The sequence below is a fragment of the Elephas maximus genome, chromosome 5 (assembly GCF_024166365.1).
Source record: "Elephas maximus indicus isolate mEleMax1 chromosome 5, mEleMax1 primary haplotype, whole genome shotgun sequence".
NCBI lineage: Eukaryota > Metazoa > Chordata > Mammalia > Proboscidea > Elephantidae > Elephas > Elephas maximus.
In genome coordinates, this window is record NC_064823.1 from 124637370 (window position 1) to 124658130 (window position 20761).

Below are 20761 nucleotides of genomic sequence, written 5' to 3' on the forward strand. Positions count from 1 at the left end.
CCTTTCTTCCTAGTCCTTTATTCTGGATACTCTACTGAAACCTGTTCTGCATCACAGCAACACACAAGCCTCTGACAGACGGGTGGTGGCTTCACATGAGGTGCATTGGATGTTGGCTGCAAATCAAACCCAGGTGTCCAACATGGAAGGTGAGAATTCTAGCACTGAACCACCAATGCCCTCTTCATGTATTATATGGTACCCTTCCATTATTTATCCACCTTCATCCTTGTTAAAGTCAACTCCTGGTATCACTTTGACTGTGAAGAGTTGGAAATGGCCTAAAACCCATGCACTGAGATTCTGCCGTAGACATCAGGTGGAGGCAGCATGGCAGTTATGGTTGCAAAGAGTGAATGGGGCAGTCTATCAGCCACGTCAGAAGCTGAGGTATGGCCACTGTGACAGACTGAAGTGAAGTGATGTGAGGGAACTTCATTCTAAACACAACTGAGACTCTGGAAATACTTGTTGCAATGGCTAGGGACACCTTGGTTTGGGGGCTATCTTGGATTTAGTGCATTTAGCCAGGCCATATTAATTAAGATATAAAATGCTGTGAAATTTTGTAGTCACAGTTTAAAGAGGCTGGTATACTTGTTTCCTCAGACAAGCTCTGCTTTTTTACTTGGTAGAGTTTTTTTGCACAGCACAATTCTAGAAGGTGTCATTTACACCATAGTTTATTCAAATGGTGTCTTCTGAAATTATGCAGGATGCTATCTGCATAGATCTAGTCAATGACCTTGTCAAGTAGCAACATTTGGTTTTCAGCTTTATGTGCAGGGATTCTTCTTTATATGCAGGGGTTAGTTTAATGCAACATATATTTTATCTCTAATGTCCTTGGGAAACGTCTGAGTTCGGTTGCTTAGATTTCTCACTCTACTATTGACAATCTGTCTTCACAGCCATATACAGTTGTTACCAACACAAATCACTTAAAAAAAAAAAAAATGAAATCTCCATAGGCATATGCAATTCAAATTAAGTCTACATTTTGTCAGGGTTGCTATTTCATGGGAACTTTTATTTTTATTTCCCATCTTTCATTATTTTCTGATGGCTCCAAGATGCCTAAAGAAGTAGATAAATGTCCTGTTTCAAATTTGCTTACTGCTTAAAAACATGACAATTGAGCCATGTGTCTTTTCACAGTTTTGTAGAAGGGCTCACAAACAGTTCATCAGGTCTGAAATTGTCTTGGGGAATTGTCTCCGGGAAACTACTTTCATCCAAATTTGAAATATGCTCAGAGCATTATTTGTTTTTCTTATTGATTACTAGTGAATGTAATTAATTTTATGATTCATTTTTTTTTTAAACGTGGTTTCATAATTGCTTGGAAGACAGGACTTCTGTCTGCTGAGGCTTTATACTGACTTCCTTTGGTTCTAAGTGGATGAGAATTTTTTGTGTTTAACCCTTATGCCCAGTTAATAGTGTATTCTGTGATCCTAATTTGATAGAGAAAGCTAGTGATTATGAATCTAATTTTCTATTTTCTTTTGTCAAATCTTCCTTCCATTTAAACCAGAAGGATTTTGTGTTTTACCTCTGTCCCTACTCCCCATGTCAACCAGTCTCGTTTCCCTGTGTTTTCTTACAGTCTTTAACCAGTAACTGTGCTCGTTCATGACATGTCCTTCCCAAAGAATTAGATGTTCAAATGGAAGCTGGATGTTGTTTGTACCTTCTGCCTTGTCAGGGTATCTTCCAGATGATTGCTCTCTTGCCTTTCTCTTCCTTTAACATTTGCTTTTTTCTCTAACTTAGAATTGTTTTGACCTTTTCAAAGTCTAATTTGCTTTGTTTAATAAATAAATAAATAAATCTGCCTTGGGTTTTGAGCTGCTTTTATTTGTATCTTTTGATTTTGGCCACTGTTGTTTTTCAAACTTCCTCAATGCCAAATGCTTTCCTAAAAAAAAAAAAAAAAAAATTATAATAAATGAGCCATTATTAAGCATCAAAGCCTATTTATATTATGGCCTCATTGCTGTGTGGTTTTGCCACACTCGTATTCTAAAGCACTTATTAGGCACTTCAGAATTTAGAGTTCACTCATTTTCAATGACTTAATATTCTTGCTACACAATATAGAAAGTAATGGCATAACTTTAAAAGTGACAAAACTGTATAATGAAAACAAACTTGTGTTGCCATTCATTTTGGCAAGTTTCACCACTCCAGGCAGCTACAAATGTCATAGTTATGATAAGCTATGGTATTCTCCTACAGGGAATTCTAAAGACTTTCTTTTGAGTGCAGTTAAAAGAAGATTGTGCTCCCCACAATTCTACATTCCAGATTTTTGTGGCTGTTGCCATTGAAATCTTAGTAAAATCTTCCAATAATACATCTCACAATAGTATTAATTCATAATATAATATGATGACAGTGGACAATTTGGCCATCCACTTTCTTTGAAATTGAAATAACAGAACCCCTATTTTATGTGAATGAATGTTTTTGAGTGTAACTTCTAGCATTAAACCCGTAACCTGTTGCCATCGAGTCGATTCCAACTCATAGCATTAAGTGAAGGTTTTACTTACATCCCGTGTAACACATTATAAAACCAAAACCCATTGCCATCCAGTTGATTCCATACATGTGCAATTAAATTTATCTTTCTTGTTTTGAAGAGTTTCAAAGCAAGTGTGGTAAATAAGCAACTTAAACTGTATTAAGATGGGAAAAGAATAATACACTATAGGTCAATCTGTCATTCCATAAAGTAGATTTTTTAAATCTCACCTTTTTCTCTAGTCTCTCACTGTATTTAAAGGAACAATATTTATAAAATATTAAATAAAAATGTTTTTCTTTTTCTATAATGCCAGCCTCACAACTGTCATCCTCCACCCTACCTTTAGTCCCACGAAGGACCTTTATAACTTCAGGAAAATGTCGGCTCTTGTCTAGACCCTTGCTTAGTTTGGAATCAGAAAGTTGATCTTTTTGAGTCCCTTAGAGAAACAAAATTTTGGAAAGTCATACTTTATTAAGAAAGAAAGAAACCTTTTAAATTCCAAAAAAAAAAAAAAATAAGTTTCCCTTTAATATATCAAGATCCAACCCTTTGTTGTTGTTGAGTGCCAACTCATAGCAACCCTATGCACAACAGAACAAAACATTGCCCAGTCCTGTGCCATCCTCACAATTGTTATGCTTGAACCCATCGTTGCAGCCGCTGTGTCAATCCATCTCATTGAGGGTCTTTTTTTTCACTTACCCTCTACTTTACCCTAGTTGGCTTGAATCAAATAATCTTACTATGTAGAATCATAGAATCTTACTAAGTAGAGTGATGACAAGGATAGTTCTGATTTTTGCCTTTTGTTCAGATGTCCCACCCAGTTTAACACTTGCCCTTCCCCTTTTACTTTCAAAAGTTCCCTAGAATAGGCAAATATACAGAGACCAAAGTTTATTAGTGGTTAGCAGGGATGGGAAAGAGAGGGAAAAGGTGAGGAATTGTTTAGGAAACACTGAGTTTCTGTTTATGGCGATAGAAAATTTGGCAACAGATATTGGCGATGGTTGTGCAACACGATCAATGCAATTAGTACTAAATTGTACACCTGAAAAATCTTAGGAAGGCAAATGTTGTATTACATATATCTTTATAACAATTTTTTTAAATGTTCCAGTTTTGAGTCTAGTTTACATATTTATCTTAAATAGTAAGTAAGGAGGTGCCCTGGTGGCATAGTAGTTAAAGCACTTGGCTGCTAACCAAAAGGACCGTGGTTTGAACCCACAAGCTGCTGCTTGGTAGAAAGATGTGGCAGTGTGCTTCTGTAAAGATTTACAGTCTTGGAAGCCCTATGGGGCAGTTCTACTCTGTCATATAGGGTCCCTATGAGTTGGAATCAACTCAACAGCAGTGTGTTTTGGATTTTAGGAGAAGAATGTAAAAAAAAAAAAAGTTCCTACAAAACATTAATAGAAAAATCAAAGCCCTTGTATTGTTGGGAAGAAAAAAAAAGAGGGTAGAAAAACAAGACGTCAGATGTAGGTGTCTCTTCTTGCTACCTTTCTTGAGGATTGACCTGATGGAGAGTATGATGGAGATATCCAAAGAGATTTATGAGAGCAAAGTAGTGCATGTGGGGGTAAGTGCCAGGCTTGCTTTTTTCTTCTTAGGACATAGCCAGGAAAAGTTGTTTAATCTTTGGAAAGCTTATATGATCAGCGTGATGTCACTTTCCACATGTTGCCCTCTGTTAGATTTGAAATGGCTAAGAGAATATTCCCAAATTCCTTCAACATACAAATGGTGTAATGGGACACTCAAATGTTACTATATAAATAATAATGCACTTAGAAGTACTGGAAAAAAAAACCATGGAACTAGAGTAGGTCCAAGGTTGAGCAAAAAGATCTCAGGCCAAACTGGGAAAGAGCAGGCTTCAGCAGTAGAGACCAGAACCACCAGATCACGCAAAAGACCTACTTGTGGACCCAAGATTCTTTCCTGCTACCAAGGTAATACAAGACTTTCTCTGACATCCATAGGCTGTCCTGAGAAAGACAAAAGGGAAGAAAGACTTCTAGACAACACCGAAAGGGATTTTGGTCTTTGACTAGCTTGGAATCTCAGTGTTTAAGGGCTGAGATTGTTCTTGTACTCTATATCTTTGTATATGCATACATAAACACACATACACTTGCATCCTTCTTAACACAGATTCATTTGGTTTCAAAATATAAATATAAAATATTCACAGTGTACCATATTTTAGAAAATATCTAGCTCAGCTTGCAGAGCAATTGAAGATGATGTTGACATTAAAAAAATTGCCAAAGGTCACATGATTGGTAAGCAATAAACAAAAAGCTAATACTTTGACCAAGACTGTTTAATAGCCAGATTAGTGCTTTTTCACACACAAAAGTGGATTAAAACATTCATTTTTTCATTATCCAAAGTATAGAATTACTTCATTGCCTCATTTACCTGACAAATATTTTGTCCCATTAAATGCCAGCATCCCAATCAGTAATTTGAATTGAAAGATGGATAAGACATGTTTCTTGTCATCAAGAGTTTACAATTTAATGTGAGATTTAGAAATGTAAACAGGAAAAAATAGAAGAAAACATTGTCATAAGAGAGAAAATACATGTGTAGATTATTAAAAGTTGCTTATTAATGTATTACAGTGTAACTTGAATGTTACAATCTGTCAATTGTTGAGCACAACTCTATAGATTTACAATAGAAAACTCCATTTGACTAAAAGAAGATCCCTCTATTTTCAGGTAGTCTTCTTTCTCAAATATTCCTGAGAGTCCTCAGTGATTCTTAGACAAATAATCTGAATGTCGGTCCCTTAAACTCCCCTACTGGTGGATCTTAGGTAAAGCCATTTTCCTCTCAGAATTGCAAAATTAGAAATGGGGCATTGAGGGCTCATGTATAATCAAAGCTGCTTCCTACTGTACTGTAATCCTTTGTTCCAGGACATGCTGTTCTTATCAATCCTCTCTTGTCTTTTCTGCTTTCCTGCGCAGTATCAAGTCATTGCCAAGGCTGCTGCTTTAATTCCATTATAATGCTTTACTTTGTCTTCTTGAGCTGCCTTTTGAAATCTTCTGTTGGTCTCTTTTACTTCATCATTTCTTCTTTTCACATTAGCTACTCTTTGGTGGTACTCTACTTTCAAGAGCAACATTCAGAGTTGCTTCTAACACCCATTTTGGTCTTTTCTGTCTTTCCTGTCTTTTTAATGACCTCTTGCTTTCTTCACATTTGATGACCTTCATGTCATTACACAGTTCATCTAGTCTTTGGTCATTAGCGTTCAATGGATGAAATATATTCTTGAGATGGTCTCTAAATTCAGGTGGGATATACTCAAGGTTGTACTTTGGCTCTTGTGAACTTGTTTTAGTATTCTACCATTTCAATTTGAACTTGCATATGAGCAATTGATAGTCTGTTCTGCAGTCGGCCACTGGCCTTGTTCTGACTAATGATATTGAGCTTTCCCATCATCTCTTTCTACAGATGTAGTCAATTTGATTCCTGTGTATTCCGTCTGGTGAGGTCGATGTGTATATATATATATATATATATAAAGTCACTGTCTATGTTGCTGAAAAAGGTATTTGCAATGAAGAAGTCATCGGTCTTGCAAAATTCTATCATGCAATCTCCGGCATCGCTTCTATCATCAAGATATTATTTTCCAACTACTGATCCTTCGTTTCTAACTTTTGCATTTTGATTCCCATTATCAAAGCATCTTGATTTTGTGTTTGATCAATTTCAGACTGCAGAAGTTGGTAAAAAATCTTCAATTTCTTCATCTTTGGCCTTAGTAGTTGGTGCGTAAATTTGAATAATAGCCATATTAATTTGTCGTCCTTTTAAGCCTATGGATAGCATCCTATTACTGACATCATTGTATTTCAGGATAGATCTTGAAATGTTCTTTTTGACAAGGAATACTATGGCATTCTTCTTCAATTGGTACAACAGACCATATGATTGTCCAATTCAAAATGACCAAAACCAGTCTATTTCAACTCACTAATGCCTAGGATATCGATGTTTATGCATTCCATTTTTGACGATTTCAAATTTCCCTAGATTCATATTTTGTACATTCTGTGTTCCAATTATTAATGGATGTTTATAGTTGTTTCTTCACATTTTGAGTCATGCCTCATCAGTAAATAAAGGTCCCAAAAGCTTGACTCCATCATTAAGGTCAACTCTACTTTGAGGAGGAAGCTCTTCCCCATTCATATTTTGAGTGCCTTCCAACCTGAGGGGCTGATCTTCCAGCACTGTATCAGACAATGTTCTGTTACTATTCATAAGGTTTTCAGTAGCCAATTTATTCAGCAGTAGACTGCCAGATCCTTCTTCCTAGTCTGATTAAGTCTGAAAGCTCAGCAGAAACCTGACCCGGCTAGAATTTTAAATACCAGTGGCAAAGCTTTCAGTATCAGAGCAACACGCAAGTACAACAAACTGACAGACATGTGATGACCCATATCACTAGCTATTCCTTAATGTTCTCCTTGATTGTTGCCTCATTTTCTTGAATGATTAATATTGAAGATTTGCAATACCTGGACTTTTCTCTTACTGGAATGTACCCCATCAATTTCAACTCTTTTGCGTGTGAAAAAGCAGTGATCTGGGGTAGACGGTAATCATTTCGTCAACAGTCTTTGTCAAAGTATTACTTTTTGTTTGTTTTTTTGTTTGTTTACTTACCATCGGTCACCTCATCCAATCTCATTCATTTATGGCATTTTAAAATCATGTACTTGTTTACCTGGTTTTTTTTTTTTTTGACTATGCAAAGGCATTCGACTGTGTAGATCATAATAAATTACGGATAACATTGCAAAAAATGGGAATTCCAGGACACTTAATTGTGCTCATGAGGAATCTTTGCTTAGACCAAGAGACAGTCGTTCGAACAGAACAAGGGGATACTGTGTGGTTTAAAGTCAGGAAAGGTGAGCGCCAGAGTTGCATCTGCACCATACTCCTTCAATTTGTATGCTGAGCAAATAATCCAAGAAGCTGGACTATATGAAGAAGAATGTGGCATCAGGACTGGAGGAAGATTCATTAACAACTTGAATTATACAGATGATACAACTTTCCTTACTGAAAGGGAAGAGGACTTGAAGTACTTACTAATGAAGATCAAAGACTACAGGCTTCAGTATAGATTACACCTCAACATAAAGAAAACAAAAATCCTCACAACCGGACCAATAAACAACATCATGATAAATGGCAAAAAGATTGAAGTTGTCAAGGATTTCATTTTACTTGAATCCACAATCAATGCCCATGGAAGCAACAGTCAAGAAATCGAATAATGCATTGCTTTGGGCAAATCTGTTGCAAAAGATCTCTTTAAAGTGTTGAAAAGCAAAGATGTCACTTTAAGGACTAAGGTGCTCCTGACCCAAGCCATGATGTTTTCAATCACCTCATATGCATGTGAAAGCTAGACAATGAGTAAGGAAGAGTGAAGAATAGTTGATTCTTTTGAGTTATGGTGTTGGCAAATAATATTGAATATACAACGGACTGCGAAAAGAATGAACAAATCTGTCTTGGAAAAAGTACAACCAGAATTCTCCTTAGAAGAGAGGATGGCAAGACGTCATCTCACATACTTTGGACGGGGGGACCAGTCCCTAGAGAAAGACGTCATGCTTGGTAGAGTAGAGAGTCAGTGAAAAAGAGGAACACCCTCAACTTGATGGATTGATACAGTGGGTGCAACAACGGGCTCAAGCATAACAGTTATTGTGAGGATGGCACAGGACTGAGCAGTGTTTCATTCTCTTGTACATAGGGTCACTATGGGTTGAAACCGACTCAACAGTGCCTAACAACAACAAAGTCATATAACTGGTTTTTATTTTTTTCTACATCTGAGGCTTCTTCTCTGAGCTCCAGATTCATCAATACCACTGTCTTATCAACATCTACACTTGGATGACTAAAGAGCATCTTGAAGAATGTGTACAAAACTGATTTTTTTATTATGCCATAAATCCACTCACTTGTAGTCTTCCAAAATGTTCTCATAGGTGTTCCAGGCACAAATATTTGCTCCATTTTCTTAACTATTTTATTATTTATGAATTGATACCAGTATTTATAACATTACACCATAATTTGTTTACATATGTCTTCCACTAGGCCCTGTGATTCTTGAAAGCACTACTCATGACTTATAATGCTCAGGACTCATGACTATGGTTGCTATTCTTCTTTCACTACTGGTGCCATCACTGCTGGTTACCTCGGAAACACTGTCCTCTGCTCCATTATTTCTAAGGTCTCTTCTCCATCTGCCTTCTAATACTGACCCTGAAGCTTAAGACATAATATCTCTCAATTGAATATTGAGAGTCAGCCTAAGAAATTCCTATCATTAAGAGATTCTAACTCGTATTAATCATTAAATTTAACCACTTGTTTTAAAGAATTAGGGTATGTCTTGGAGCTATGCCAAAATATCAGAGTGGCATAAAACATTCTCAAATAAAAAAATAGAACATAAATACTCCAAATTCATTGTAGGCTGCTATCAGAGTTCCCTGCCTTCCAAATAAGAAATGTTACTATTAAAAACAAACAAACAAATAAATGAAAAACAAAGTGGTACTGTCAAGCTGATGGTTGTGTTTGTTCACAGGTTATAATGTGATGGGTGTTCTTTAGAGTTCATGGGTCAAAATTTGGACATATATACACATGAACCCTGGGTGGCAATTCATCAAGTCTTAACTAATATATACCTTCTGAATAAGGATGACCAAAGAAGAACTGATATATTTGAATTATGGTGTTGGTGAAGAATAATGAATAGACCATGGACTGCTAGAAGAATGAACAAATCTATCTGGGCAGAACTCCAGCCAGAATGATCTTTAGAAGCGAGAATGGCGAGACTTCATCTCTTCTACTTTGGACATGCTATTGGGAGGGAACAGACCTTGGAGAAGGACATCACGCTTGGTAGAGGGTCAGCGAAAAAGAGAAGGCCCTCAATGAGACAAATCGATGCAGTGGCTGCAACAATGGGTTCAAACACAGCAACAATTGTGAAGAGGGTACAGGATCAGGTAGTGTTTTGTTCTGTTATACTGTGAGTCAAAACCAAATTGATGGCACCTAGGAACAACAACAAAGTAAATTTTTTTTTCTGTAATTGATATTGAAAAAAACACTAGCTAAAATTACTCTAGAGAAAGAATTCTACGTGAGAAATATTATGAGATTTTCTCCAGCCCACTTTTAATGAAGAAACCAATGAGTCTGTACTCAAACTGTTCTGAACAGCTCGTTTGGGGCTTCCTGTGTGAAACACCCAAGTGGGATTTATGAAATGATAAACCCAGAAATCACAAAACTATTCTTTCACTTACTTTACATATTTGGGTTGGAGTATTTTTTCCTATGAAGAGAGACTACATCCTACAATTTTTGTTGATATATATATTAGGTGGGTTGGAATCACAAATGAAATTAAGACTGAAATAGGTTATAAATCTTGCTTCCCAGTGATTCTGTTACAGAAAAGAATAAAATTGGTCTAGAAGGGTGCTCTTCACACAGTCAGGAGAAACTAGGGCATTTGGTTTTATTGTATATTCTATAAGAACCTTTTATAGTTAAACCTATTAAGTCTCCAGGAAGGTCACTGAAGTCTAAATTTATGTGCAGACCTATCCCATAAAATTGGAGTGATACACAAACATATTCAGTCGTACTGCTAAATCAACCAATATTATGAATTAATTGAGGTCCCATCGGAAGATTTACAATATAATTCAACATGCCATTAAAACTCCATTTCATTCCTTGCAAAACAAATGCAGATATGACTTATAGCCTGCCACTTAATGGGACTTTAAAACACTATTATGTATCATTCCAAATGTGAGATACACTGTATCAGACTTGACAACCTATGCAGTAAGCTTTTTCAGTGAACACAGGCACATTTTCTCTTGTCCACAGTTTATACGTAAAATCATTAACTGAAACAAATAGACTAAAATGTGTTACTCAATTTCACCAAATAACTGTGCATCTCTACTTGCTCTTGTGTACTCTGAGTTCACTGCAGCAATATCACTTGCAATTTCCATTTTTACCATCAGAGGTAGTTGCTCATATGAAATGGATGAAGTCAGATTGTTCATTATAGCAATATCTAACTAGATTTAATGTGCATCTCTTTATAATTAAAAAATTCAAGAGGGAACGTGCATTGAGATCCAAGATGTTTCTATAAGTTATAGAACTGTTACAAAATAATTTGTATAATTAAAAAAAAAGCCAGTGATCTTTGAATGCTTACTCTATGCCAGACTCTGTGATAAATGTTTTACAAACATGAACTCAATTCACTCAACCAGCCTCCTGGATAAGGATCATTACCACCATTTTAAAGAAAAAAATACTGTGACTTGGAAAGGTTAAATAACTCACTCAACAAAATACAATTAGTAACTTCTCGTTGTTATTGTTAGGTGTCATAGAGTCTGTTCCAACTCATAGCTACCCTATGTACAACAGAATGAAACACTGTCCGGTCCTGCGCCATCCTCACAATCATTTTTACCATCAGTAACTTATAGCCTCCATATACAACTCTGCATTTACTTTAAAAGGTGTATGATGTTGCACTTGTGCAGGGAGAAAAAATAGTCTCTGTCTGATTTTCTGCCAAGTTGTAGATCCTGACAATAAAGAAGAGCATCTCACTCCAGCTGGTCTACAATGGTGATTAGACTTGGAAATGCACACCTACTCAGACTGAGATTCAAAGGCAGATGGGCAGAAATCTACTTGAACTTAAATGGATAGTGGAGAAGCTTGAGACACTCTATGTACCCTATTTCCAACAGGAATAGGCCATTCTCACACCTTAAGAATTTTTAAATGGACAAAATATTGCATGGATTCTATAAAAGAAGGCTAAAAATATTGAAAATGGGAACATAGCTTAAAAGATGCAAGGGAAAAGGCAGGGTTTTGAAAAATATATACCATGGAAAAGCAAAAAAAAAAAGAAGGAAAATGGATTCAAACTAGCATATGAAATGGAAAGAGACAGAGATGGAAAGGGAGCAAACCAAAAGAGCAAAAGGAAATAAGAAAGTTAAAATGCAATATCAAGAAGTAAAATCTGCGGTGGTAGAAATGAAGAACAAAATGATGCACTAGAAATTCAAATCAGTGACAAACTAGGTAAAGTTGTGAAGATTCATTTTAATGCAGAAATAAAAGGAAAGATGTGAGACTATGTTAGCGAAGGAGAAGAGACATACATTAGATATCTAATAGGCATGCCTAAAGAGAAAACAGAACAAGTGAAATAGAAATAGTAATCAAAGCCAAACTATCTGAATCCATTTCTGAGATCAAAAGTTCTCAGCACGCACAAAGCAAAATCAATGAAAAGCGGACTGACACTTAGGCCATCCTGTCTTCCTGTCTTTAACTATCTCAGAAATAAACGAAAGCAATCCTGCATCCAGGCAGATAAAAGATTTTCAATAATCAGACTGATTGCACACTTTCATAATCACTAAATTCAAGAAGAACACATATCACAGTCTAAAAGAGTTCTGAAGGAAAACATTTGTGATTCAAGAATTCTATTCCAAATCAAGTTGTATTCACGTGCATAAACAAAAGATTTAAACCCAACTGAACAGTATTATTTCTCATTATAGCTGCAATAAATATTTTGTGAATAATAATAAATTGGATTTAACCAGAATACAACTGGTCAGATTATCCATTTAATCAGAATTTTTAGCACTTTTTTTTTTCTTTTTTAGGAGAGAGGCAAATCTTAAAGAAATAATATGAAGTTTTGAATGTGTTTATGAAAACAAACCCGAAATTGCAATTTATCTTGTTTGGTGACACCCCTGGGCCCTGAGCAGCAGTGTTTTATCCCTACCACTACTTTTCCTCTTATACTGTTGTTGTTAATTACCCTCTAGTCAGTTCAGTCTCATAGAGACCTTATGTATAACAGAACAAAACATTTCATGGTCCTGTGTCATCATCACAATTTTTGGTATGTCTGAGCCCATTGTTGAGGCTGTTGTGTCAATCCATCTCATGGAGGATTTCCCATATTCACTGACCCTCTACTTTACCAAGCATGATGTTCTTTTCTAGTGATTGGTCTTTCTGGATGATGTCTCCAAAGTAAGCAAGACAAAGTCTTGCCATCCTCACTTCTGAAGAACATTCTGGCTGTACTTCCTCCACAATTGACTTATTCTTTCTTCTAGTGATCCTCGGTAGATTCAATACGCTTTTCATCAATACTATAATTCAAATACATCAATTCTTCTTGGACCTTCATTGTCCAGTTTGCATATGCATAGGAGGCAATTGAAAAGACCATGGCATGGATCAGGCACACCTTAGTCATGAAAGCTACATCTTTGGTTTTTAACAATTTAAAGAGGTCTTTTGCAGCAGTTTTGTCCAATGCAATACAAAAATTGATTTCTTAACTGCTTCTTCCCTGGACATTGATTGTTGACCCAAATAGAATGAAATCACCGACTTCAATTTCTTCTCCATTTATCATGATGTTGTTTATAGGACTAGTGTGAGGATTTTCATTTTCACGTTCAGGTGTAAACTATACTAAAGGCTGAAGTCTTTGACCAACATCAGTAAATGGTCCATGTTGTCTTCACTTTCAGCATCAGGGTTGTGTCATCTACATAGTTTAGGTGGTTAGTGGATCTTCTTTCAATCCTGATACCACGTTCTTCTTCATATAGTCCAGCTTCTCAGAATATTTGAGTGCAGATTGAATAAGTAAGCTAAAAAGATACAACCCTACTGCACATATTTTTCAATTTTACACCATGCAGTACCCCCTCATCCTGTCTCAACAACTGTCTCTTGATCAATGTACGAGTCCCATATGAATATAATTAAATATTCTGGAATTCCCATTCTTTGTAATGTTATTCATAATTTGTTATGATCCACATAACTGAATGCCTTCACACAATCAATAAAACACAGGTAAACATCTTTCTGGTATTCTCTGATTTTGGCTAAGATTTATCTGACATCAGCAATGATATCCTTCATTCCATGTCCTCTTCAGAATCTGGCTTAAAGTTCTAGCAGTTCCCTGCTGATGTATGGCTGCAGTCATTTTTAAATTATCTTCAGGAAAATTTTGCTAGCATATGATATTAATGATGTTGTTCAGTAATTTCCATATTCCTTTTAATCACTTTTCTTTGGAATGGGCACCAATATGGATCTCTTTCTGTTGGTTGGCCAGGTAGCTGTCTTCCAAATTTCTTGACATAGATGAATAAGTGCTTCCAGCATTGTTTCTGTTTGTTGAAGCATCTCAGTGATTATTCCATCAATTCATGGAGCCTCGTATTTCACCAGTGCCCTCAGTGCAGGTTGATCTTCTTCCCTCAGTATCAGTGATTCTTGATCATGTACTACTCCTGAATGTTGACCAATTTTTTTGGTACAGTGGCTCTGCATACTCCTCATTACATCTTCTTTTGATGATTCCTGCATCATTCAATTTTTTTTTGCCTGTAGAATCCTTCATTATTGCAACACGAGGCTCGACTTTCCTCTTCATTTCTTTCATCTTAAGAAATGACAATTGTGTCCTTCCCTTTTGGTTTTCTAACTCCAGGTCTTTCCACATTTAATTATAATGCAATTTTATTTTATCTTCTCAAGCCACCCTTTGAAATCTCCTGTTCAACTGTTTTGCTTCATCCTTTCTTCTGTTTGCTTTAACTATTCTGTGCTTAAAAGCCATTTTCATAGTCTCTTCTGGCATCCATTTTAGCCTTTTCCTTCTTAAGTGTCTTTTTGATGACCTTTTATTTTACTTTTTTCATATATGATATTCTTGATGTCAGCCCACAACTTCTGGTCTTCAGTCATTAGTGTTCAGCGCATCAAATCTATTCTTGAAATAGTCTCTAAAATCAGGCAGGATGTGTTCTAAATGCTTTAATTCGGCTCTCATGGTCTTACTTTGATTATCTTTATCTTTAACTCGAACTTGCATATGGGGAATTAATGATCTGTTCTGCAGTTGGCCCCTGACATTGTCTTGACTGATAATATTGAGCTTCTCTATCATGTCTTTCCACAGAGGTAGTCAATTTGATTCCTGTATAAACCATCTGACAAGGTCCATGTATATAGTTATTGTTCGTGTCATTGAAAAGAAATATATTTCCAATTAATAAGTCATTGGTCGTGCAGAATTCTGTTGTTCAATCTCCAGCTTCATTCCTATCGCCAAGGCCATATTTTGTAACTACTGTTCCTTCTTCTTCGCTTCCAGATTTTGCATTTCAATCCCCACTAATTACTAATGTATCTTGATTGCACATCGGATCAATTTCAGACTGCAGCAGTTTGTAAAAATCTTTAATTTCTTCATCTATGGCATTTGTGGTTCGTGTGCAAATTTAAATAATGGTCATATTAACTGGTTTTGTTATAGATATATGTATATTAACCTGTCACTGACCACATTGCTGTACAGGATAGATCTTCAAATATTCTTTTTAATGATGAAAACAATGCAGTCCTTATTCAATTTGTTGTGCCTAGCATAGTAGACCACGTGATTGTTGGATTGAAAATGGCTTATACTAATACATTTCAGCTTGCTAACGTCTAGGATATTGATCTTTAGTTGTTCCATTTTATTTTTGACAACTTACACTTTTCCTTGATTCACACTCTTCATGTTCTGATTACTAATGGAAGTTTTCAGCAGTTGTTTCTCATTTTGAATCATATCACATCAGCTAATGAAGATCCCAAAGGCTTTACTTCATCTGAATCATTTAGGCTAACTCTGCTTTGAGGAGGCAGCTCTTCCCCAGTTGTATTTTAAATGCTTTCCAACTACAGGGGCTCATCTTCCAGCACTATATCAGATTATTTCAGATAATTTCCACATTCCATTGGATTATCTTTCTTAGGAATAGGCATAAATATGGATCTCTCCCAGTTCTGTTGTGATTCAGAGGATTTTTACTGGTTCATGTTTGGAAGTAGATAGCCAGACCCTTCTTCCTAGTCTGTCTTAGTATAGAAACTCTGCTGAAACTTGTCCACCATCAGTAATACTTCTGGTATTTGAAATACTGGTGGCAGAGCTTCCAGCATCATGGCAACACACAAGCTGCCACAGTAAGGCAAACTGAAGGAGAAGTGGTGACTTCCTATATTACAGCCATTTAAAATTTAACAAAGGACAGATTTTGTATCTATTCCATCTTGTTTCTCTGACCGCCTGTCTATGGCAGTATAATGGAGAATATGATCTTTTAAAAGTTACTTTATGAAGGAGAATGAGAATCAAAGATTCTACATAATCCAGAACCTGGATCTCAATCTTAATGTAGTTGAAAATTAGCTAGGGTAAATTATAAATCAGCATGATACTCTATTCCCAGAATAAGTACTTACACTTGATTCACAAAATTATGGGTAATATTAAGTGAATGGGAATATTTATACTATTTAGAAAAATAAAATGAAATTAATAACAACCACTGTTTGTGCCACACTCTTTATAGTAAGTGTTTTAAATACATTGTTGTTGTTAGCGGCCCTTGAGTTTGTCCAGACTCATAGCGACCCTATGTAAAATAGAATGAGGCACTGTCCAGTCCTGTGCCATCCTCACAATCATTGACATGCTTAAGCCCATTGTTACTGTGGCTGTGTCAATCCATCTCACTGAGGGTCTTCCTCTTTTTCACTGACCCCCTACTTTACCAAGCATGATGACCTTCTCCAGGGACAGATCCCTCCTCATAACAGATCCAAAGTATATGAGGCGTAGTCTCACCATTCTTGCTTCTAAGAAGCAAGAGTGTACTTCTTCCAAGACAAATTTATTCGTTCTTTTGGCAGTCCACAGTGTATTCAATATTCTTCACCAACACCATATTTCAAAGACCTCAATTCTTCTTTGGTCTTCCTTATTCGTCATCCAATTTTCACATGCATATGAGGCAATTGAAAAAACCATAGCTTAGGTCAGGCTACTTTAGTTTTCAAGGTGACATCTTTGCTTTTCAACACTTTAAAGAGGTCTTTTGCAGCAGATTTGGCCAATGCAGTGTATCTTTTGATTTCTTGACTGCTGCTTCCATGAGTGTTGATTGTGGATCCAAGTAAAATGAAGTCCTTGACAACTTCAATCTTTTCTCCATTTATCATGATGTTGCTCATTGGTCCAGTTGTGAGGATTTTTGTTTTCTTTATGTTGAGGTGCAATCCATATTGAAGGCTATGGTCTGATTTTCATCAATAACTTCTTCATGTCCCCGTCACTTTCAGCAAGCAAGGTTGTGTCATCTGCATAAGGCAGGTTGTTAATGAGTCTCCCTCCAAACCTGATGCCCTGCTCTTCATACAGTCTAGTTTCCCAGGTTATTTGCTCAGCATACAGATTGAATAGGTATGATGAAAGGATACAACCCTTACATACACCTTTCCTGACTTTAAACTACTCAGTATTCCCTTGTTCTGTTTGAATGACTGCCTCTTGATCTATGTCCAGGTTCCTCAAAGGCACAATTAAGTGTTCTGGGATTCCCACCCTTCTCAATGTTATCCATAATTTTTTATGATCCACATAGTCGAATGCCATTTCATAGTCAATAAAACACAGGTAAACATCTTTCTGGTATTCTCTTCTTTCAGCCAGGATCCATCTGACATCAGCTATGATATCCCATGTTCCATGTCCTCTTCTGAATCCAGCTTGAATTTCTGGCAGTTCCCTGTTGATATACTGCTGTTGCTGCTTTTGAATGATCTTCAGCAAAATTTTACTGACGCATGATATTAATGATATTGTTCTATAATGTCCACATTCCATTGGATTATCTTAAGAATAGGCATAAATGTGGATCTCTCCCAGTTTGTTGGCCAGGTAGCTGTCTTCCAAATTTCTTAGCAGAGGCAAGCAAACACTTGCAGCACTGCATCAGTTTGTTGAAACATCTTAATTGGTATTCTGCCAGTTCCTGGAGCCTTGTTTTTCACCAATGCCTTCAGTGCAGCTTGGACTTCTTCCTTCAGCACCATTGGTTACTGATCATATGCCACCTTCTGAAATGGTTGAACACCAACTAATTCTTTTTGATTTAGTGACTCTGTGTATTCCTTCCATCTTCTTTCAATGCTTCCTGCATTAATATTTTCCCCTTAGAATCCTTCAATATTGCAACTCGAGGCTTGAATTTTTTCTTCAGTTCTTTCGGCTTGACAAACGCTGAGTGTGTTTTTCCCTTTTAGTTTTCTATCTCCAGGTCTTTGCACATGTCTTCTTAATGCTTTGTCTTCTCGAGCCTCCCTTTGAAATGCTCTGTTCAGCTTTTTTACTTCATCATTTTTTCCTTTTGCTTTAGCTACTTGATGTTCAAGAGCAAGTTTCAGAGTCTCTTCTGACATCCACTTAGGTCTTTTCTTTCTATCCTGTCTTTTTAATGACCTCTTGCTTTCTTCACGTATGATGTTCTTGACATCATTTTACAACTCGTCTGGTCTTCCGCCATCAGTGTTCTACGTGTCAAATCTATTCTTGAGATGGTCTCTAAATTCAGGTGGGATATACTCAAGGTTGTACTTTGGCTGTCATGGACTTGTTCTAATTTTCTTCAGTTTTGACTTGAACTGGCATATGAGCAATTGATGATCTGTTCCCCAGCCAGCCTTGGCCTTGTTCTGACTGATAATATTGAACTTTTCCATCATCTCTTTCCAAAGATGTAGTTGATTTGATTCCTGTATATTCCATCTGGTGAGGTCCCTGTGTATAGTTGCCATTTATGTTGGTCAAAAAAGGTATTTACAATGAAGAAGTTGTTGGCCTTACAAAATTATATCATGCCATCTTTGGCATCATTTTTATCACCAAGGCCATATTTTCCAACTATTGATCCTTCTTCTTTGTTTCAAACTTTTGCATTCCAATCACTAGTAATTATCAACGCATTCTGATTGCATGTTTGATAAATTTCAGACTGCAGAAGTTGGTAAAATTTTCAATTTCTTCATCTTCTGCTTTAGTGGTTGGTGTATAAATTTGAATAATAGTAATATTAACTGGTCTTCCTTGAGGTGAATGGATATTACCCTATCACTGAGAATGTTGTACTTCAGGATAAATCTTGAAATTTTTTTTTTTTTTTTTTTTTTGATGACAAACGCAAGGTCATTCATCTTCAAGTTGTCATTCCACACACAGTAGACCATATGATAGTCCGATTTAAAATGGCCAATACCAGTCCATTTCAGCTCACTAATACCTAGGATGTCGATGTTTATGTGTTCCATTTAATTTTTGATGATTTCCAATTTTCCTAGATTCGTACTTCATATATTCCACTTTCCAATTATTAATGAATATTAATGGAAGCTGTTTCTTCTCATTTTGAGTCATGCCACATCAGCAAACAAAAGTCCCTAAAAGCTTGGCTCCCAAAAGCTTGATGCCATTGAGGTTGACCTTATTCTGAGGAGGGCGCTCTTCCCCTGTTGTCTTTTGACTGCTTTCCAACCTGAAGGTCATCTTCGGGCACTATATCAGACAATGTTCTGCTGCTACCCATAATGTTTTCACTGGCTAATTCTTTTCAGAAGTCGACTGCCAGGTCCTTCTTCCTAGTCTGTCTTAATCTGGAAGCTCAGCTGAAACCTGTCCTCCATGGAGAACCCTGCTGGTATTTGAATACCAGAGGCATAGCTTCAAAGCAATATCAAAGCAACAGGCAAGCCCCTGCAGTACAACAAACTAACAGATGCATAGGGGTTAAATACATTATCTTATTAATTTCCACAATGACACTTTGATGTATTATTATCCTCATTTTTTGAGATGGGGAAGTCAATGGCAAATAACTTACTAGAATTCAAACTCAAGATTTTATCTTACTCTGAATTTTCTCTGTGTCTCAACCACTCCTCTAAAAAGTCCATCTGTTTTTGCCGTTAAATCTTCCTTAACTATTGGATTTGTGTATCAGGGTAAGATACTTTTCTTCAAGACAAACATTTATTTATTATTAAAGGTCATCAATTTCTATTGTTCTTTGATGTCTAGCAAACTTTTCCTGAGTTCTATCTAACTTCATTACAGACTCATGAAGCGCTTAGTTCAGAATAATGCTGATGAGTTAGGAGTCACCACCATTTATAATTTACATGCATCTACTATTTCATATTTGAGATTATTTTCCTCCAAGAATGACAATATCATCTGCCTCATAATAACCCTATAGGACAGAGTAGAACTGCCCCAATAGGGTTTCCAAGGAGCAGCTGGTGGATTAGAACTGTTGACCTTTTGGTTAGGAGCTGTAGCTCTAAACAACTGCACCACCAGGGTTCCCAAAAATTACTATGATCTGGTAAATGGGTAGTCAGAAACACTTACTAAATGTCTAATTTGTATAGTTCCCTATGCTAGCACATTACTAAAAATATATATTCAAGCTGGAGTCAGCTTTCTACATATACATATATGTGCCGTGGTAACAAACCCAGGGCTACATTCCAATAATCAAGAACAAATAAAATTAGGTCTGAAATGGCTCTTCTTTCTACCCTCTTTGGCCTTAACTTGTTGCCAAGCTTCTCAGTATTCTTGAGAGTCTAACCTGCTTTTCTGCCAATTTCTTCTTTAACCATCTGTTCATGTAAATAATCAGTGAACAAAACAGTGCTGAGTTCAATAGAGCTAGTCATAGGTTCATTCATTCTTTCAACACTTATTTGAAATGTTGTGTATTAAATGCTACATTTTGAACTTTGAACTTGGCGTTGGCTACTTTAATATAATTGTATTCACGAATAAAAGTCAGTGATACCACTTTCCTTCTGAGGTATTAAGTTCATTTAGTTATTATTGGATTATCAAGGTTATTTAATAGTTATAAAATTAAATCATTTAATTAGCAAAATATTATAAATTTATTTTTAAATTAAATCAATTGTAATATTTTATATGGATTCTGAATTAATTCCTGAAGAGAGCTTTAAAATTTAAATTGCATTGTTCTATGAAAGTCAAGTTTGCATCCTTTCCCTCGAACTCATTTGCCATATCTGCGTAATCAGAATTAGAAATACCTCACAAAGGTCTTTGTGAAAATCTTGCTCAATTGGCATAACATAGTTTATAAAGAAAAT